At 33.7% G+C, this 15997-nt stretch overlaps 1 long non-coding RNA gene across 1 annotated transcript; it reads left to right on the top strand.

Moving 5' to 3' along the window:
* Positions 1-10308: 10308 nt before the first annotated feature.
* Positions 10309-14271, top strand: LOC136067954 (uncharacterized). The gene is made up of 3 exons (XR_010629351.1): positions 10309-10559; positions 10795-10852; positions 11034-14271. It is a non-coding gene; the product is annotated as an uncharacterized LOC136067954 (long non-coding RNA).
* Positions 14272-15997: the final 1726 nt, after the last annotated feature.

Genomic DNA, 15997 nt, shown 5'->3' with positions numbered 1-15997 from the left:
AAATCCACAATTTGATTACATTTTCTTCTTATATATGTCATACTTACAAACTTTCAAGAAAATAAAAAATCAATAGCTATGTCATCAATCAATTGTTTAAATTTCGAGTTTTTGTAGTCTAAAATTATACATAAAAAATAAGTTTATGGATCAAGTAATAAATAAAATCTGATTGACATGAAATTTGACATGTGTTTTGAAAACATAAAAAACATGCAATTCAACTTATATTTTCAAAATATATAATCATGTTAATTTGTTTACTGAGAGTGTTAGCCTTAAGCTACAACTAAGTTTGTAGCCAAAATTTGCCCTTAAACTTTAGTACATCCCCTTAGCAATATATTAGGTCCTTACAAACAAAAGAAAAAGTCTAAATAAAAATTTTATTGAGCTAAAATTTTGAAAAATGTGTAGCTTGCAACATTGATAATGAGACTATAATTCAACAATTTTGAAATAAAAAATAAAAATAAAAACTCGTAGAAGGAAATTGTAAAAATTTATGTATTTGCATCGTTTTTTTTTTTTTTTGTCAACATATTAAGTTCTCTTTTTAAAAAAATTCCTAAAACCACCACTGTCCCATAACTCTATTCTCACAACCACCTATCAAAATTTTGAATGAGAAGTGCATGGGGAAGGCTAGGAGCAATGCATGAGAAGAAAGTGAGTGAATTTGAGCCAATGCTTGTTTTTGTTATTTCTCCTAAAGTTTCCAAGAAATGTTGTTTTTGTGGACTCTAGAATCCAACGTGAGAAACAAGCACGCCATTTGCACTAATTAAATCAACAAAAATGTTCTATTAAACCATGCCAGAGTAACACAATATCATAAGGTACGTTAGAGTCGAATTCAAGGAGGTTAAATATGTAAAGAACATATATGGGAATTTTTTTTCTCATAGTCAATTATTATTTGGGACCCTCTTATCTGAAGGCACATAAATTCTAGAAATGAGTGCAAAAGAATTAGATCAAAAAACCAACATATTAGCCATTGAGACAGGGACAGACCCAGGTGGGGCCCAAGGAGGCCTAAGCCCCCGTGGCCCCAAAAAAAAACCATTAGTAGGTAAATTTTCAGTAAATATACATATATATATATATATATATATATATATACTTACTTGACACCTCCTTATATTGTAGGGCCCCTCGAAAATCATGAACCATTAATCTAGCCCATGCAAATCTTAAAAAAAAAAAAAATCCAAATTTTATTAAGTAAAAAGAAAATGAAAAAACAAATGAAAAAAGAAAAAGAAAAATAGAGAATAGTCGAGACAGAGAAACTAAATTAATTCCTGCGAGATAGACCAAGAGGCACTCACGCCCACGCCGCCACGGGAGACCCATCTTCCTGCCGATTGCTCGATCAGCCCAACCCAACTTCGTTGCTCCAGCCTTCACAGTTCACGCCGCCACGCAAGACCCATTTCAGCCCATTTCATTTGTTCCGGTCAATTTCTTCATTTTTCGCCCGTATTGAGATTTTTCCTTCTTCAGCGAGTCGAAACTTGGGCAAACTTACTATTTACTTATGGCATTCTTTGATCTTTGTCTTATTGTAGCACGAAGGACGTGAAGAAGAAGATGCTGAGAAGGAGAAAAGGGGAGTGCTCAAATTCATGGTCAAATTAGTGTTCCTCGTGGGGTTGGGAAGCTATGACTCACCACCTCTCCCTACACCCTAGCAAGGCCCGGACCCAGCGAGTAGGGTGCTACTATGATCATGCCAGATAAGATTGCCACGTTGGTCGCCCTCCCTACCCATTTTTTTTGGTTCATCCAAAAAAAAAAAAAAATTCACGGTCAAATGATGAAGACTAAAAGTATGAAAGAATATTTGAGTAAAGAATTAATTTGAGATCCTGGCATTGCTTCCTTTGTGAAAGACTGTGAGGAAGAAATTTGGTTGTGAAAATAGAGAAAAGAGATCTGATGGTAAAAGTAATACACGTGTTGAGCAGTGGAGAGATTAAGAAAACTTCCTACTTAAAAAATAATAATATATTCTTCTTTATTTACAAGATTGCCATAAGTAAATAGTAAGTTAAAAATCTTATGTAAAATGTGAATAAGATTATAAATAAATATTTTTTTTAAATCCCACCTTATTTAAGATTTCTAAAAAAAATAAAATTAAATTCATTATTTTATATAAAAGTAACAATTTTTTTTTGAGAAATAATTACAATTTGCTGTTAACCCCGTAACTTAAACTCTTTCTCTCCTAAAGACCCAAGCACTTTGTCTATGGGGAGGTGCCAATTAAGTTACAAGGCATTTGGCAAAAGTAGCAATTATTATATATATATATATATATATATATTTAAGAATCTAGAAACACCCTAAAACAGGCAATAATAAAGACAAGTAACAGAAAAGGGAACGTTGATTCAACTTTTAAGTTTCAAGGAATAAAAATGGTAAAGTTAGGAAAAGAGTTTGTTAGTAGTGCATAATAAATTCATAGTGTCGAGTTCCATTTTCATAGGTAATGTATTAAGAAACAATAGTATTTTGTGCCTTTTGTTTTTATTAATAGAAGATTAGAAGATTACATCTTAATATATTAAGAAATAATTATTTTGTATATTTGTATTGATTGATAGTTTGTTAATAATATATGGATACATATTTGAAGTTTTTTTTTTTTTTTGCTTTTCTCCGGCCTCCTAATTTGAAATCTTGGGTGCGTCCCTGAGACGTGTAAGTTTGTATCAAAATCCTATTATGACTATCATCCTAAGAACAAATTCCCGTTGACGCATCATATCCCAACATTCCCATCACACGGTCATCTTCCAGATTCTATTCCAACCAATCAATAATACAATGTGCAACTCCAAAGGATATATCTCTGCCTATATATATGTCAATTACGCCGAAGGATTTAAAATAAAGAAAGACATGAAACTGGTATATAGAAGAGAAGATCAGTGAAATTTGTCTGTGTCTTGCTTGAAGAGATAAGAGAGTGGAGTTGAGCCAGGGATGACTTACCGAAATTTTCTGTGCAAGCAATATGCTTTTGCTCGGCTATTGGCTAAGTCTTTCTTGGCTCCCCTTCGCTCTCTGTATCTCTCATGCTGGGCCCTTGATAATCATGAATTTGCACCAGATAATATCTCTCTCCCCCCCACCCCACCCCCCAAAAAGACCCAAAAAAGATGAACTCTGTGATTGTTTTGGCAATGGTTAGGATACCGCTTTTTATTTCAACTTGGTAGTCATATGGTCTCATCCTAGTTTTAAATTAAATAGAGAGGAATGGATCTATTTGCAGTGAAACATAGAGAGGAATGGATCCTTTTCTTTGTAGAAAGACTAGCCATTATGTGCAAACGTATTTCCTAGAACTCATATGAGGAATCGGATGTCGACAAATGCCAAAAATAAAACATGACTATGGGGTTTCTATTTATTATCATTTTTTTAATTAATTATTTATTTACTTATTTGAGCTTACCAAAAAAGGGGAGGGAGAGGACTCAAATGACCTCCAGTATTTATTTGAGCTTACAATGTCAATGATCCAAGAGGCTATTTGCAAAACATGATTCTAGTTACTAGAAAATAGGAGAGAGAAAGAGATGTAGCAAACCAACCAAAACATTGAAATTCGAATGACCTCCGGTACTTATTATCAATACATTAAAATAATTTATTCATACATTTTATATGCTTTTGCAAATGTCAAGGCTATAATGAAACCTATTTGCGTTGTGGAGGAACAATTAATGGATTTCACCATAAGGCTCTTGTGCTCCTACAACAGAAGGATCACGATAGCAACATATTGGTTGCCCTTATGTACTTCCAACAAAAGTTACAAATGCCAAAGTTAAGATCAATAGAGAAATATCGTCACAAATTGCTTTGAGCCTTCCATTTACACATAGTCTTGAACTTGTTCAACTAATATTTGGAGAGTTTTTGTTAGTCAATCATGGAATTGGCCCTAAGCTATACCTACACAGTACTTGCAAATACATGTGTTGGGAGCGAATCTAAATAGGTGAATATAAATCTTGATTTGGAAAATTTTAGAGTACACCAAAGAAATTTAGAAATATATGTTGAAAACCACATGGTTTAATCATTGGAACAGTCAAAGAACCGAAAAAGAAACCAATTCCCAATTTTGATCGGACCAATTTTGGGACTAATTTTTCACTCAACCAGTCAGTTCGATCCGGTTTTTAAAATAGTAGAAAACCTACATAATAACACAATATAGAAGGTTAGTACAACTTCTTTAGACGCAATAACTTAGTTCATTAGTACATATTTAACTTCCTTCTAAAAATTTTAGTACATTTGTATTTGTATTTGTATTTTTCTTTTTGGAGAATCTAGTACATTGCTGTTATTTCCTTGTAATTGTATAATTTTTAGTGAATATGTAGTGTTAATAAATTGACAACTCCTTTGTTAGTAAGATCTCATTCCTTAAAGTAACTGAGATTGGTTAATTCAAAATCAAGACATAAAATTGCCAAATGGACAAAAGTCTAGCTAGGCTAATAAAGTGTGGTTAGAAGAAATATAGATTACAAGATATTATATAATTAATCTGTCAAGTTTTCCTTATGTTTTAGGTATTTTATGGATTGTCAAAGGGAAAATTGTTAATGTTATGTGTCCATGAATGTTGGCAAACTATTCTCAAAATATGTGCAAATGCAACTTTAGTTGTAAGTATTTAGTGTCTTGTTAAGTGATTGAAGATCACATTTCAAGAAAATCACTTAACGAGATCACATTTCAAGACACAAGAAAATTCTGAAGAAGTTTTTAAGAAACAATCATGTCTACTAGCTGCCATAACTGCAACTCCATTGACTGAGGCTCATTATAGATTGATTCATTCCTCAACACCAATCGATTGGTCAAACCACAACAAAATTGAGTTCTCAGATTTAGCCCCATGATAAAATTGGCCCTTGGATTTGTGCCATAGGGTTCCAGAAAGTAGAGAAGTTCATTGATCTTAGGTCATCATAATGATAGGGAAAACATAAAGAGAAGGAGAGATACTATTGCAACTGTGTGCACTAAGTGTTTTGTTTTGAGAATCGTCTCCAACATCGTATTGAAAGATCTTGAGGTTTTCAAACTGAAGTTGCAGCATAAACCTTCTTCAATCAAGTTGTATTGTAGTGTTTGACACGGATTGGGTCTTTGTGCATTGTAAAGATTCATAAGGTAGAAGAGTTCAATCATGTTGGAGTGTGTGTGGTCACATGAGTAAATCCTACTATAGATAGAATTTCTAGGATCAAGTTTTATTTTTATTGTTGTACTTCCACTCTACTATTTTAAATTCTTCCATTAGGTGGCATTCGACAAACCCACAAAGGGTTTTTCTGATCACTGTCTCCTTTCGTAACCACCATATCTATGTATCAAATTTATTTTTTGCTACATTATTTAATCATGCTATGGTTGTGCCCATTGTTCACTAAATTAGAATCCATTGCATAATTGATTTAATTAATCAAGTTGGCTAATTTGGATTAGAAGAAATCAAGGGTAAAACATTTTTTAACAATATCCAAATAATGATTTGTGAGAGATTGTTATTAATAGTACCTCCTCTTTAGGGAATTAGGTTAAATCACTATATCAATTAAATTTATTGACCTCTTGCCATTGTTCATATTCAAAAGCATGTATTTTTAGATATTAAAAAAAAATTTACAAGCATTTAGTTAATTCAAACAGCTACAAATGCGATATCAGTCCACTGATTTTTTTTCTTTTCTTTTCTTTTTGTGAAGAAGTCTAATAAAATTGTTTGTGTAGTTTATTTATTTAATGTTCATATTTATCCATCGTACATACGGCATTTTCATTTTGTATTATCATTGGCTTTAGTACGACTTTGTATTTATTAAACTCAATAGAACCAAAATTTTGTTACTAGTTCGATATCTAGGGCCAATGAAGAAAGAATGCATAACAACTCCAGAAATAACAATAAAAAATATATATCACTTGCAAAGACAAATAGCAGGCCCTCAGTAATATTAAAAGGTTTTCAAGGGCCAAATTTTGAGATAATTTCTTGTGTATTCAATATTTTAATGCAGATCTTCAATACACGCATTTAGACACTAAAATTTACAATTTAATTACATGAATAAGGTTTTGATACAGGTTTCCCAACACTCAAAATTAATTGACCCTAGGAGACTCACATTAATTGGGGGAGAATAGATGAAAAAAAAAAATTAAATTCCACTTTTTAAGGCTTTTACTATTGTAGGGTCAAGATTTGTGGCCCAAGCCCAAAAGAGATGGGATATGAGCCTACTAAGCCCAATACAATGAATTTATGGAGAGTGTGCAAAAGAACTAGGCTGATTGTGAACTCAACAACAGTTAATCAAGATTTCAATAAATGAACAAGTACTAAAATGCTGGGAACTTGAATAAATTTAGGTCCGAGGAGACAAATTATAGTTCGAATGGCTAAGGTCACTCTTGGAGCTACGGTAAATTTTTCTTCTTTTTTCGACCCCCCCTCTGAGAGGTCTCTTACATTTATATAGTTTTATTTTAAACTATCTTCATCGTACACTTGTTCTTCATCTATGCATTTACTTGAATACATGTCATATCAGGTATTTTCTCTAGTTCTCCATAAGTGGTGGCAGTTGAGATTGCACTGTTTAGGGTAGGGGTGTTCACGGGTCGGGTTTGTGCCCAACCCGGACTCGACCCGACCTTCTCGGGTGGGGAAAATTTCGACCCGCAACCGACCCGTGAGAAGTTTTAGATCAACCGATTCGGGTCGTATCAGGTTTCGGTAATAATCGGTCGGTTTCGGGTTTTGTGATTTCGCCGGATTTTGGCCGAAATCTGGCCGGATCTCGTCAGATCTGGCCGGATCTAACGAGATTTGGTTGATATTTCTTCGTATCAATGGAAATCTGGCTGAGATTTGGACGAAATCTAATGAGATTTGGCTGAGTTACAGTCGAGCTTACCGGAGTTTGGCCGAGTTTGAGTAGATCTGGGATAGATTCGCCGGATTTAAGCATATTGAGTGAGGATTTGAGTTGATTTGAGTAAAAGAAGGCCAAACGTGGCCGGATCGGATCTGAGAAGCCCATACATTGCCGGATTTCGGCCTTCTCTCTGAGGTTTTGTCGGGCGGGTCGGGTAGATCGGGTTTTTGAGGAAGAAACCGCCACTCGACCCGCTGGGGTTGGGTTCTGAAGTTTGGGACCCGTCACCGACCCGTCGGAGATGTCGGTCCGGCCGTGACGGGTCAGTTCCGATCGGGCTGATCGGTTCCGACGGGTCTTCAAGTACTCTGGACACCCCTAGTTTAGGGGTCTTCTCCACATAAATGCGGCCAGAAAAGTTGCTACAGTGCATTAAATGCGATGGTAGTAGCTTTTCCTTTAGATATTTCTCTATTTCTATCATCTTTATACGTGCATGAGGTTCATCCTTATCGCTGGAAATTCCTGGAAGGTTATCCAAACTGCCCAGGTATTTACTTGATCGATATTCTTCAAGTCCAAGGACGATATACTCCTCGAACTATACTCCTTCACCCTTTCCTTACGTGATTCTTCATTATGGGGCCTTTTCCAATCCTTTACTCCTCCTCAGACATACTCATATCCTTAAATGGGGCCTAAAGCCCAATATATGAATTTGGGCTTTTATCCCCACAACTATCAACTAGGGTTACTGGTGCATCAATAAGTACATGTATAATGCCTTCGAACTAGGATAGGAAACCAATCTTGGTATCCTTGCATATTCTTGAACTTGAGTCACAACCTTATCATGAACTCACAAATAAAATTCCAAGAATAAATTCCCATTAACGTAAATTATTTCGTATTCCCAGACAGGGATAACTCCACATTAAAGGTAGGATGATCACAGGACCACCCTGACATGGAAAAAAAATAATTATTATGTATAAATTTTTTAAATTTTATGATTTTTTTTCCCTTACAAGATTTTTTTTTTCACCCTACACTTTTTTTAGGCCTAACATAATTAAACTCTGTATAAAGTTTGATCATAAACTTAGTTGTAGACTAAGACTACTATTCCACTTAATTATTTTTTTAATTGGATATGAATTTTGATAAATCCACAATCAGATTACATTTACTTCATATATCTTCCATGCTTACAAAATTTCAAGAAAATCAAAGATCAATAGTTATGTCATCAATCAAATATTTAAATTTCGAGTTTTTGTAATTTAAAATTATATATAAAAGATAAGTTTATGGATAGAATAGTAAATAAAATCTGATTGATATGAAATTTGATATGTTTTAAGAACATAAAGAATATGCAATTCAACTTATATTTTCAAAATATGTTGCCATGTTAATTTATTTAGTAAGAGTGTTAACCTTAAGCTACAACTAAGTTTGTAGCCAAAATTTGCCCTTAAACTTTAGTATATTCCCTTAAAAATATATTAGGTCCTTACAAATAAAAAGTGAAATCCTTACAATTAAATTTTTTCCCTTAAGCTACAACTAAGTTTGTAGCCAAAATTTGCCCTTAAACTTTAGTGTATTCCCTTAAAAATATATTAGGTCCTTACAAATAAAAAGAGAAATCCTTCTCTCTCTCTCTCTCTCTCAGACCCAAAAAAGATGAGCCCTATTGTGTTGGCATTGGCAATGGTTAGCATAATGCGTTCTATTTCAACTTGTTAGTCATATGGTCTCATGCTAGTTTTAGCGTAAATATTAGTATATTACAACGAAAACAGAAGGGTTTAAACCCTTTGTAGTAGGAAAAGGATGGAAAAGAGTCAAAAGACTAGTCATTATGTGCAAACGTATTTCCTAGACCTCATATATATATTGAAAGGGAGTCCCCTTCTAACTAAACATCTTCTATATAATTTTTTTTTTTTCTAAATTTAACCCATTCAAAATTTTTATCAAAAAATTAAAGAAGTATATCTTTAATTAAGTTCTATATAATGAAGCAATGGACACCTATGCCTTAATTAGTAGACATGTACATGCATCTTTAAGAGCAACATACTCACTGTTTTTTTTTTTTTTTTTTTTTTTTGAGAAACAACAGACTCAGTTACTATTCTATTTGGGTTAATCTCTATATTTTGATAGTGTTTTTGTGGGTTTGGTTTTTGGGTTGAAATTTCTAATAATTATTTTATATTGTATATGGCAGATGAAGCATCTCTATTTTTTGGAGAAAAATTAAAGCTGCAACCCATGTCTTCCAACCTAAGGTGTGGTAAATTTTTATTTGGTATATTATATATGAATTTTTTGAATTTGAAGGGTTTTGTTTGGTTTTGAAGTAGAATTAGGGGATTCTATAAAATTTGGAAGCTTTAAGTTTTGGGGTTTTTGGTATTTGCGTCTTAGTAGGTCGATTTTAATTCTTTACCTTATATGTTTTTGCTTTATTGAGAATTTTTATTTGGATTCATGTGATTTTTTGTTTTCTTAATTAAAGCTTTGATTTTTGGTTGATTAATTATTTGTTTGGATTAATTTCAATTAATTATTTGTTTGGATTCAACGTAAAAGATAATGGAATTATGTGTTATAAATTTGATAATGTTCCATGTTTTGAATTGTTTATATTGTTATTACTACGATTAAATAAGATTTGTTTTTATCTTTGTAGTTTATATCAGTTTTGAGTGTGTGTATATATATAACTTTTGGGAATTTTGATTTATTAATTTAAGAATTGTAAATTACTTTGTAGGTTTCAGTGCAGTAAGACATTGACAATATAAGCATATATATATATATGGTATTAACATTTTATAAAAATATTTCTATAATATGCATATTATTAACCCAATTTTCTATTTCTAAATTTCTTAGATTTTATTATATCAATCTTTTTTTCTTTTAAATTCTTAGTAGGTAAATCAATCTCTCACTAATTCTTTTACCTTAACGTGATGTTGGTTAATTGTCCTTTTATTTAACAATCCCGTGCATCGCACGGGTTAGCGACTAGTATCACTACAAAAAACGCGCTTCAGGGCTGCGTTTTGGAGCTGCGTTTTTTCAAAAACGCAGCTTCAGGGTACTGTTTGAGCTGCGTTTTTGAAAAACGCAGCTCCAGGGTATTGTTTTGAGCTGCGTTTTTAGAAAACGCAGCTTCAGGGTATGTTTGAGCTGCGTTTTTAAAAAACGCAGCTCCAGGGTATTGTTTTGAGCTGCGTTTTTTTTAAAACGCAGCTCCAATACTGGACTTTTAGACCCATCTGGGGATCTTTTTTTTTCAATATTTTCCAGAGCTGTAAAAAAAAAAAAAAAAAAAAAAAAAACCCTAAACTACTCTCTGATCTCTAACCCGATCTCTCACCTTCTTTCTCACTCTCTCCCTTTGACTCCCAAACCCTCACCTTCAACCCACCCCTCTCTACCACCGATCCTCCTCACCATGGCCGAAGCCGTCACTCTCTCTCACTTCGATCACCATGGCCGAAGCGGCGGCAGCGGTGGTTGCAGCATCGGAGCCATCTGGATCCTCAACAGCCTCGACGCCGTCATTTTGTCCAGGTACTTATGAAAATATGCCGTCATTTCACATTCGTCATTTGCTATGTACTAATCGATTTGACTCTTCTTCTCACATTTAGGGTTTTTTCTGGCTTATTCGTTGATAAATCACCATTTTTATATGTAAAAATGAATCTAGACCTATTTCTTTTTTTGCGGATGAATTCTCATGTTTCTGGCAGTAGTTAATAGATAGATACTAACTCTTAGTGAATGTTCGTTGACATTGGATCAGTTGTTTTCATTTGGGAGCAAACACTGTGCTCAATTTTTGGCTGTCTGGAAAAGAATTGGTATGTCCTTCATTCGGGGGTACCTGATGTAAATTACCTTATTTGCATGAGTGGGTTTTGTTAAGATATATGTTCTTCGTGCTTTAACTACTTGTTATAGTTGCCACTTCATGATTATTTTTGTTCCCATTCTCCCTATGCACTTCATGATTATTTTTGTTCCCATTCTCCCTATGTTCAGTAGTTTTGTTGGACGGAGTAGCAAATACCGGTAGTGTGGAGCTTGGTGACCTTCAACTTGCAGCATACTTTGCTAAGAAAAAGCCAACAGGTCAACCTTTCTTTAGGAATGGTGAGTGTACATTTACTCAACATCTCTCTCTCTTGAATTTCAAGGGGTCTTATAGATAGGCTGTTATTGGGTGAGCTTGAGTTCTTTTTAATTCATAAACTATTGGACTTCATAATATGAAATAAAAAAATGATTTTCTAAAGACAAATTGAAATAAGGGGCAGAGTGGTGTAGATATTTTACAGTTAAATTGTTTATATCTGGATCAAATCAGCTGCCTGAATTGCTCACTCATTCTTTATGACCATATTGTTTGCACTAGTTCATGGGGTCCCTTTTTGGAAGGTTCTGATACTTTTTATTTGTTCTTGCAGTGCATCGTAAATCTTAGTAAACTATCAACGAAATTTTTTTTATTATTGCTGATATGAGATTATGAGAAATTAAAAAGGATATCTTGATGTGCTCCTTCTGTGCCAATATATCTTAGTAAACTTTTTATAATTCTTTTCCTTATATACTACATCCTAAATAGGATAGTGTTGCCTGCAAATGGCAGATGTAAGTTTATTACAAATTCTTTTATGTATCAATTACAGTGGTTTAATTGCAACCAAGTGCTCTACATTATTCTTGTTTTTAACTTGCTAGTAAAGTAGAGGTTTTTCTATCCGTTGGATATTGGTATCAAAGAGAAAACAGAGGCAATAGCCAGGTCATATGGTGACAGTATTGCTGAATACTCAGAGCAGGTAAACTCCTAACTTCCAAAATGGTGACAGTGTTGCTTTGCAATGGAGCCTGATATGGCAATAAACTCTTTTAATGAGTATGGCCTGATATTATTATTGAAGTGTATAAATGTGATGGCTGATGGGTTTTAATGAGTATGGCCTGGTTAGTATGTGATGCATTTTATTTACTGTAATATCGTATAAATTATTGTTAAGATTTTTTTTTTTTTTTTAGAAGATTCTGGTTTTTGTTAATGGTTTGATAATAAGTTATTGTACTTTAAACATTGTCTTATAGGTATCATTGTCTTATAGCAAGCATAAAACAATATATGAAATATACCTAAAGTAAATATTAACTAATTGATTATCATGTGTAGAAGAGCTGTAAGAGTAAATTCACAATTAAAATCCCACAAGAGATTTGCAAATGCATTTCTAACGTACTGCCAACTGGTTGATAATGCCAGGTTATATTGCATGAATGCTTTGGAAGGCCCACCTAAGGTACACCCAACATACCTCCTCTTTCTTTGTGTTGTGACAAGAGCCTTAGTTAAAGCCAAAGCTTCTTGTCTTTATGCAGCCTGCAAACTTTAGACAGTAAGAGCCTAAAGATATGGAATGTTGTTTTAAAAATACAATTTAATAAGTTATTATTAAAACACCTTCAAATATACGTATAAGGTTGCTGCATGTTTCCCAAAAAATAATAAATAGACAAAAAGAAAGAGAGAACTCAGCCTTATTAGTTATTATGAATATCTTTTACCTCTAGTGTTGACTAGTTAGATTTTGAATGGAAGGGGACAAAGTTTGTTTTCTCTGCACCCAAGTAGATTTAGGGCCTAATATACCTATAGGAAAAAAAAAAATCTGAAACTCATGGGCCAGGCTCCATTGGGCCCTTGTGTGGCTTTGTCCCTAATTACAGTTGGAATCCAATGCAATAAAAGAGTGTTGCATTGACCACTTCTCCAGTTAGTGAAAAGCAATTTTTGCTTCTCATGGGGCCTGGCAGAAACTACAAGGTTCAAAACCTTTAGACCATAAAACCACAATGTCTAATACTTTTCAAAGAATTTTCCAAATCCTTAGGAGTATCCTTTCTATAATGACTTTGTTTATGCCCGCAACTCTTTGACATTTCTTTATGGCCCATCTGAATAATTTTATCCCGGGTCATTTCATCCTAACATTGTTGCTACTTAATGTGGTTTCAAGTTTCAATGAAACATCAATCTATGATTGATCACATCCCATAACTATTTAGCCAAACATCAATCTATGATTGATCACATCAATAAGTGGAGCTCATAATTCTTTTTTTGTAATTATTTTGTCTCCTTTGTGTCCTTGATCATGATTGTAGTCTTTTCTCAATAAAATTTCTTATATATATGTATATAATCAATAAGTGGAACTCTATGGCAAGCATTTGTATTGCTTTGCTGACATGAGGGCCTTATTTAGGATCCTTGCCAGTTAATTGTGGACACTTAATTAACTTGTATTTGTTAAAAAATTATTATATCTTTGTTTTTGATTATGAATTGTCCTTTGCAACATGAGCTTTTCAATTTAAAGTTAATTTGTGCCATGTGTTTGTGTGCATATTGAATTTATTGAATGGCTTCTGGATACTCAAGTGCTTTAGTGTTTATGATTTGGTTTGAGGATTATGAGGAACTGTGGAAGTTGGGTGCATAATGCTTTGGGCTTATTTGGTTTCTTCTCATAGGGATGTGTAGATCATCTAGTATAATGGCTTGTGCCGCTGTGTGCATCATGTATTGGTTTTGATTTTATTTATTTTCTGGCCCAGATGGATGTCTAGATTGTCAACTTTGCTTTGGTATTTCTTCCTTTTTCTATGCTTTTTGTGTAAGGGTTTTGTAGTATAGGATGCAAGTAGTGATTTGTTGCTCAGCAAAGTGGGAAGCTCAAAAGCTCCACTTGTTTGGGGGGCTATGGCACTTTGTCTAAGCATTGAAGTGAAATTTGATATAATGCTTGTTATAATTTATGAAATTTTAGTTTTCTAGGAGGGCACAAACCTTAACGTTAAGGTGAGAAGTTAGACCTAAATGTGAACTTAAGGTTTGGGGTTGAACCTAATATGGATTAAACATCAATCTTTGTTCAGAACTAATTAATTTAAGTAATGTCGCGGTCTGATGCATTTTCTTTATTTGGGGCTTACAAGGTAATGCCTGTGGAGGTTATTGATTTATTCTTTGTTGGATTTCAGGTTTGTTTGGATGTCATAGTAATTTGGGGTTTATAGGGTGAGACCTGTGAAGGTCATTGATGTGTTCCTATGATGGAAAGTTTTGTTTGGATGTCATAGTAATGATTCTTCATGGAATTTTACTCTTTTTTGTATGATGTGGACTTTATGAAGGGAGAGGAAAATAAGACCTTTATTTTTGTAGTGTTGGGAATTGTTGAGTGTTGGCAATTTGTTTTGTTGGTTCCAACTGGTTGCATCTGTTGAGTGGTGGCAGGAATTACAGGTCTTGTTTTGGGCAGGGATGTGGCTATGCAGGAAAAAAAAAATTATTACCTATAGCTGCGTTTTATACCCCTATAGCCGCGTTTTTTAACAACCCATAAGCTGACAACTATAGCTGGGTTTTTGTAAAAAACGCAGCTATAGACCTACTTTGGGCTGCGTTTAAAATGTGGTTAAACGCAGCCCAAAGAGGGTCTATAGCTGCGTTTTTTACAAAAATGCAGCTATAGGATTCTGCTTATGGGTTGTGGAAAAACGCAACTCTAGGGGGCGTAAAACGCAGCTTTAGGTCCCGATCTGGAGCTGCGTTTATAAAAACGCAGCTCTAGGTCCCGCAGGGGGCCTATAGTCACGCCGGATAGGCTGTGTTTGGAAACGCAGCTATAAAAACGCAGCTATAGGCTATAGCTGCGTTTTTAGGGTCTATAGCTGCGTTTTTCAAATGCAGCTATAGCCCTCTTTTTTTGTAGTGAAATCAAGTTGCACCCTTCTCCTCCTCCAACCAATCAATCTATACCAATCTCTCTCTCTCTCTCTCTCTCTCTCTCTCTCTCTCTCTCTCAAAATTTAAAAAATAAAAATTGGGTTTAACTTTAGTACTAATTTTTCTAATTTTTTTTTTATCCTATACACTCCTAAAGTTTGGAGATGTTTGGATTTTACATCCTGAAATTTCAGAATTTGAATTTTACCCCCTGAAGTTTGGGAGCATTTGGATTTTACATAATGACATTTTAGAATTTGGATTTTACTCCCTAAAGTTTGGGAGTATTTGGATATTATACTCTTAAATTATAAAACTTTAAGGTGTAAAACTCAAATATCCTCAAATTTTATGGAGTATAATCCAAACACCCATAAGTTTAGGAGAAAAAAAATCCAAAATTTGAAATGTTAGGATATAAAATCCAAACACCCCCAAACTTCAGGGGGTAAAATTCAAATTTTGAAACTTCAAGGTCTTAAGTCCAAATACCCCCAAAACTTTAGAGGTGTAATTTGTAATTTACCCATCCTATAATGATGATATTGATAACGTAAGATGAGCTTAGAGGAGAAGTATGAGGTCCAAAACGGTATTCAGAATATTGGCTTTCACCATTCATGGCTAGTAGTCAATCAAGTATTAAAATGGTAGTACTTCTAAGACAAGAGTATTAAAATAGAGTCCTCTAAAATAAAAATAAAAAATACTAAAATAATAGGAACCGCATAATACTAATAATAAACCGTAATTTTTGCTGGATAAGAAAGTAAAACTAGTTTCTCGAAAAACAAAAAACAAAAAACAAAAACAAAAATAAAACCTACATTATGTCTATGTAGTAGTGCAAATTTTGCTGGACAAGAAAGTAAAACTAGTTTCTCAAAAAAACAAAAAAAATAAACAAAAAACAAAAAAAATAAAATAAAACCTACATTATGTCTATGTAGTAGTAGTGCAATGTATACCGGTGTGTGGATAACAAAAACAAAAAAACATTATGTCTGTGTAGTAGTGCAATGTATACCGAGGTGTGTGTGTATGTTTAAAGAGTTTCAACCAGGGGCGGCTCTATGGCCAGGCTTGGCCCAAAAAAAAAAAAATTATATATAAAATTTTTAATTTTTTGTTTTTGTTTTAACCCTTAAAATAAAATTTTGAACACTCTGACTCTAAATTT

Source organism: Quercus suber, unplaced genomic scaffold (assembly GCF_002906115.3).
Source record: "Quercus suber isolate HL8 unplaced genomic scaffold, Cork oak 2.0 scaffold_92, whole genome shotgun sequence".
Taxonomy (NCBI): domain Eukaryota; kingdom Viridiplantae; phylum Streptophyta; class Magnoliopsida; order Fagales; family Fagaceae; genus Quercus; species Quercus suber.
This window is presented reverse-complemented; position numbering and strand designations above follow the sequence as displayed.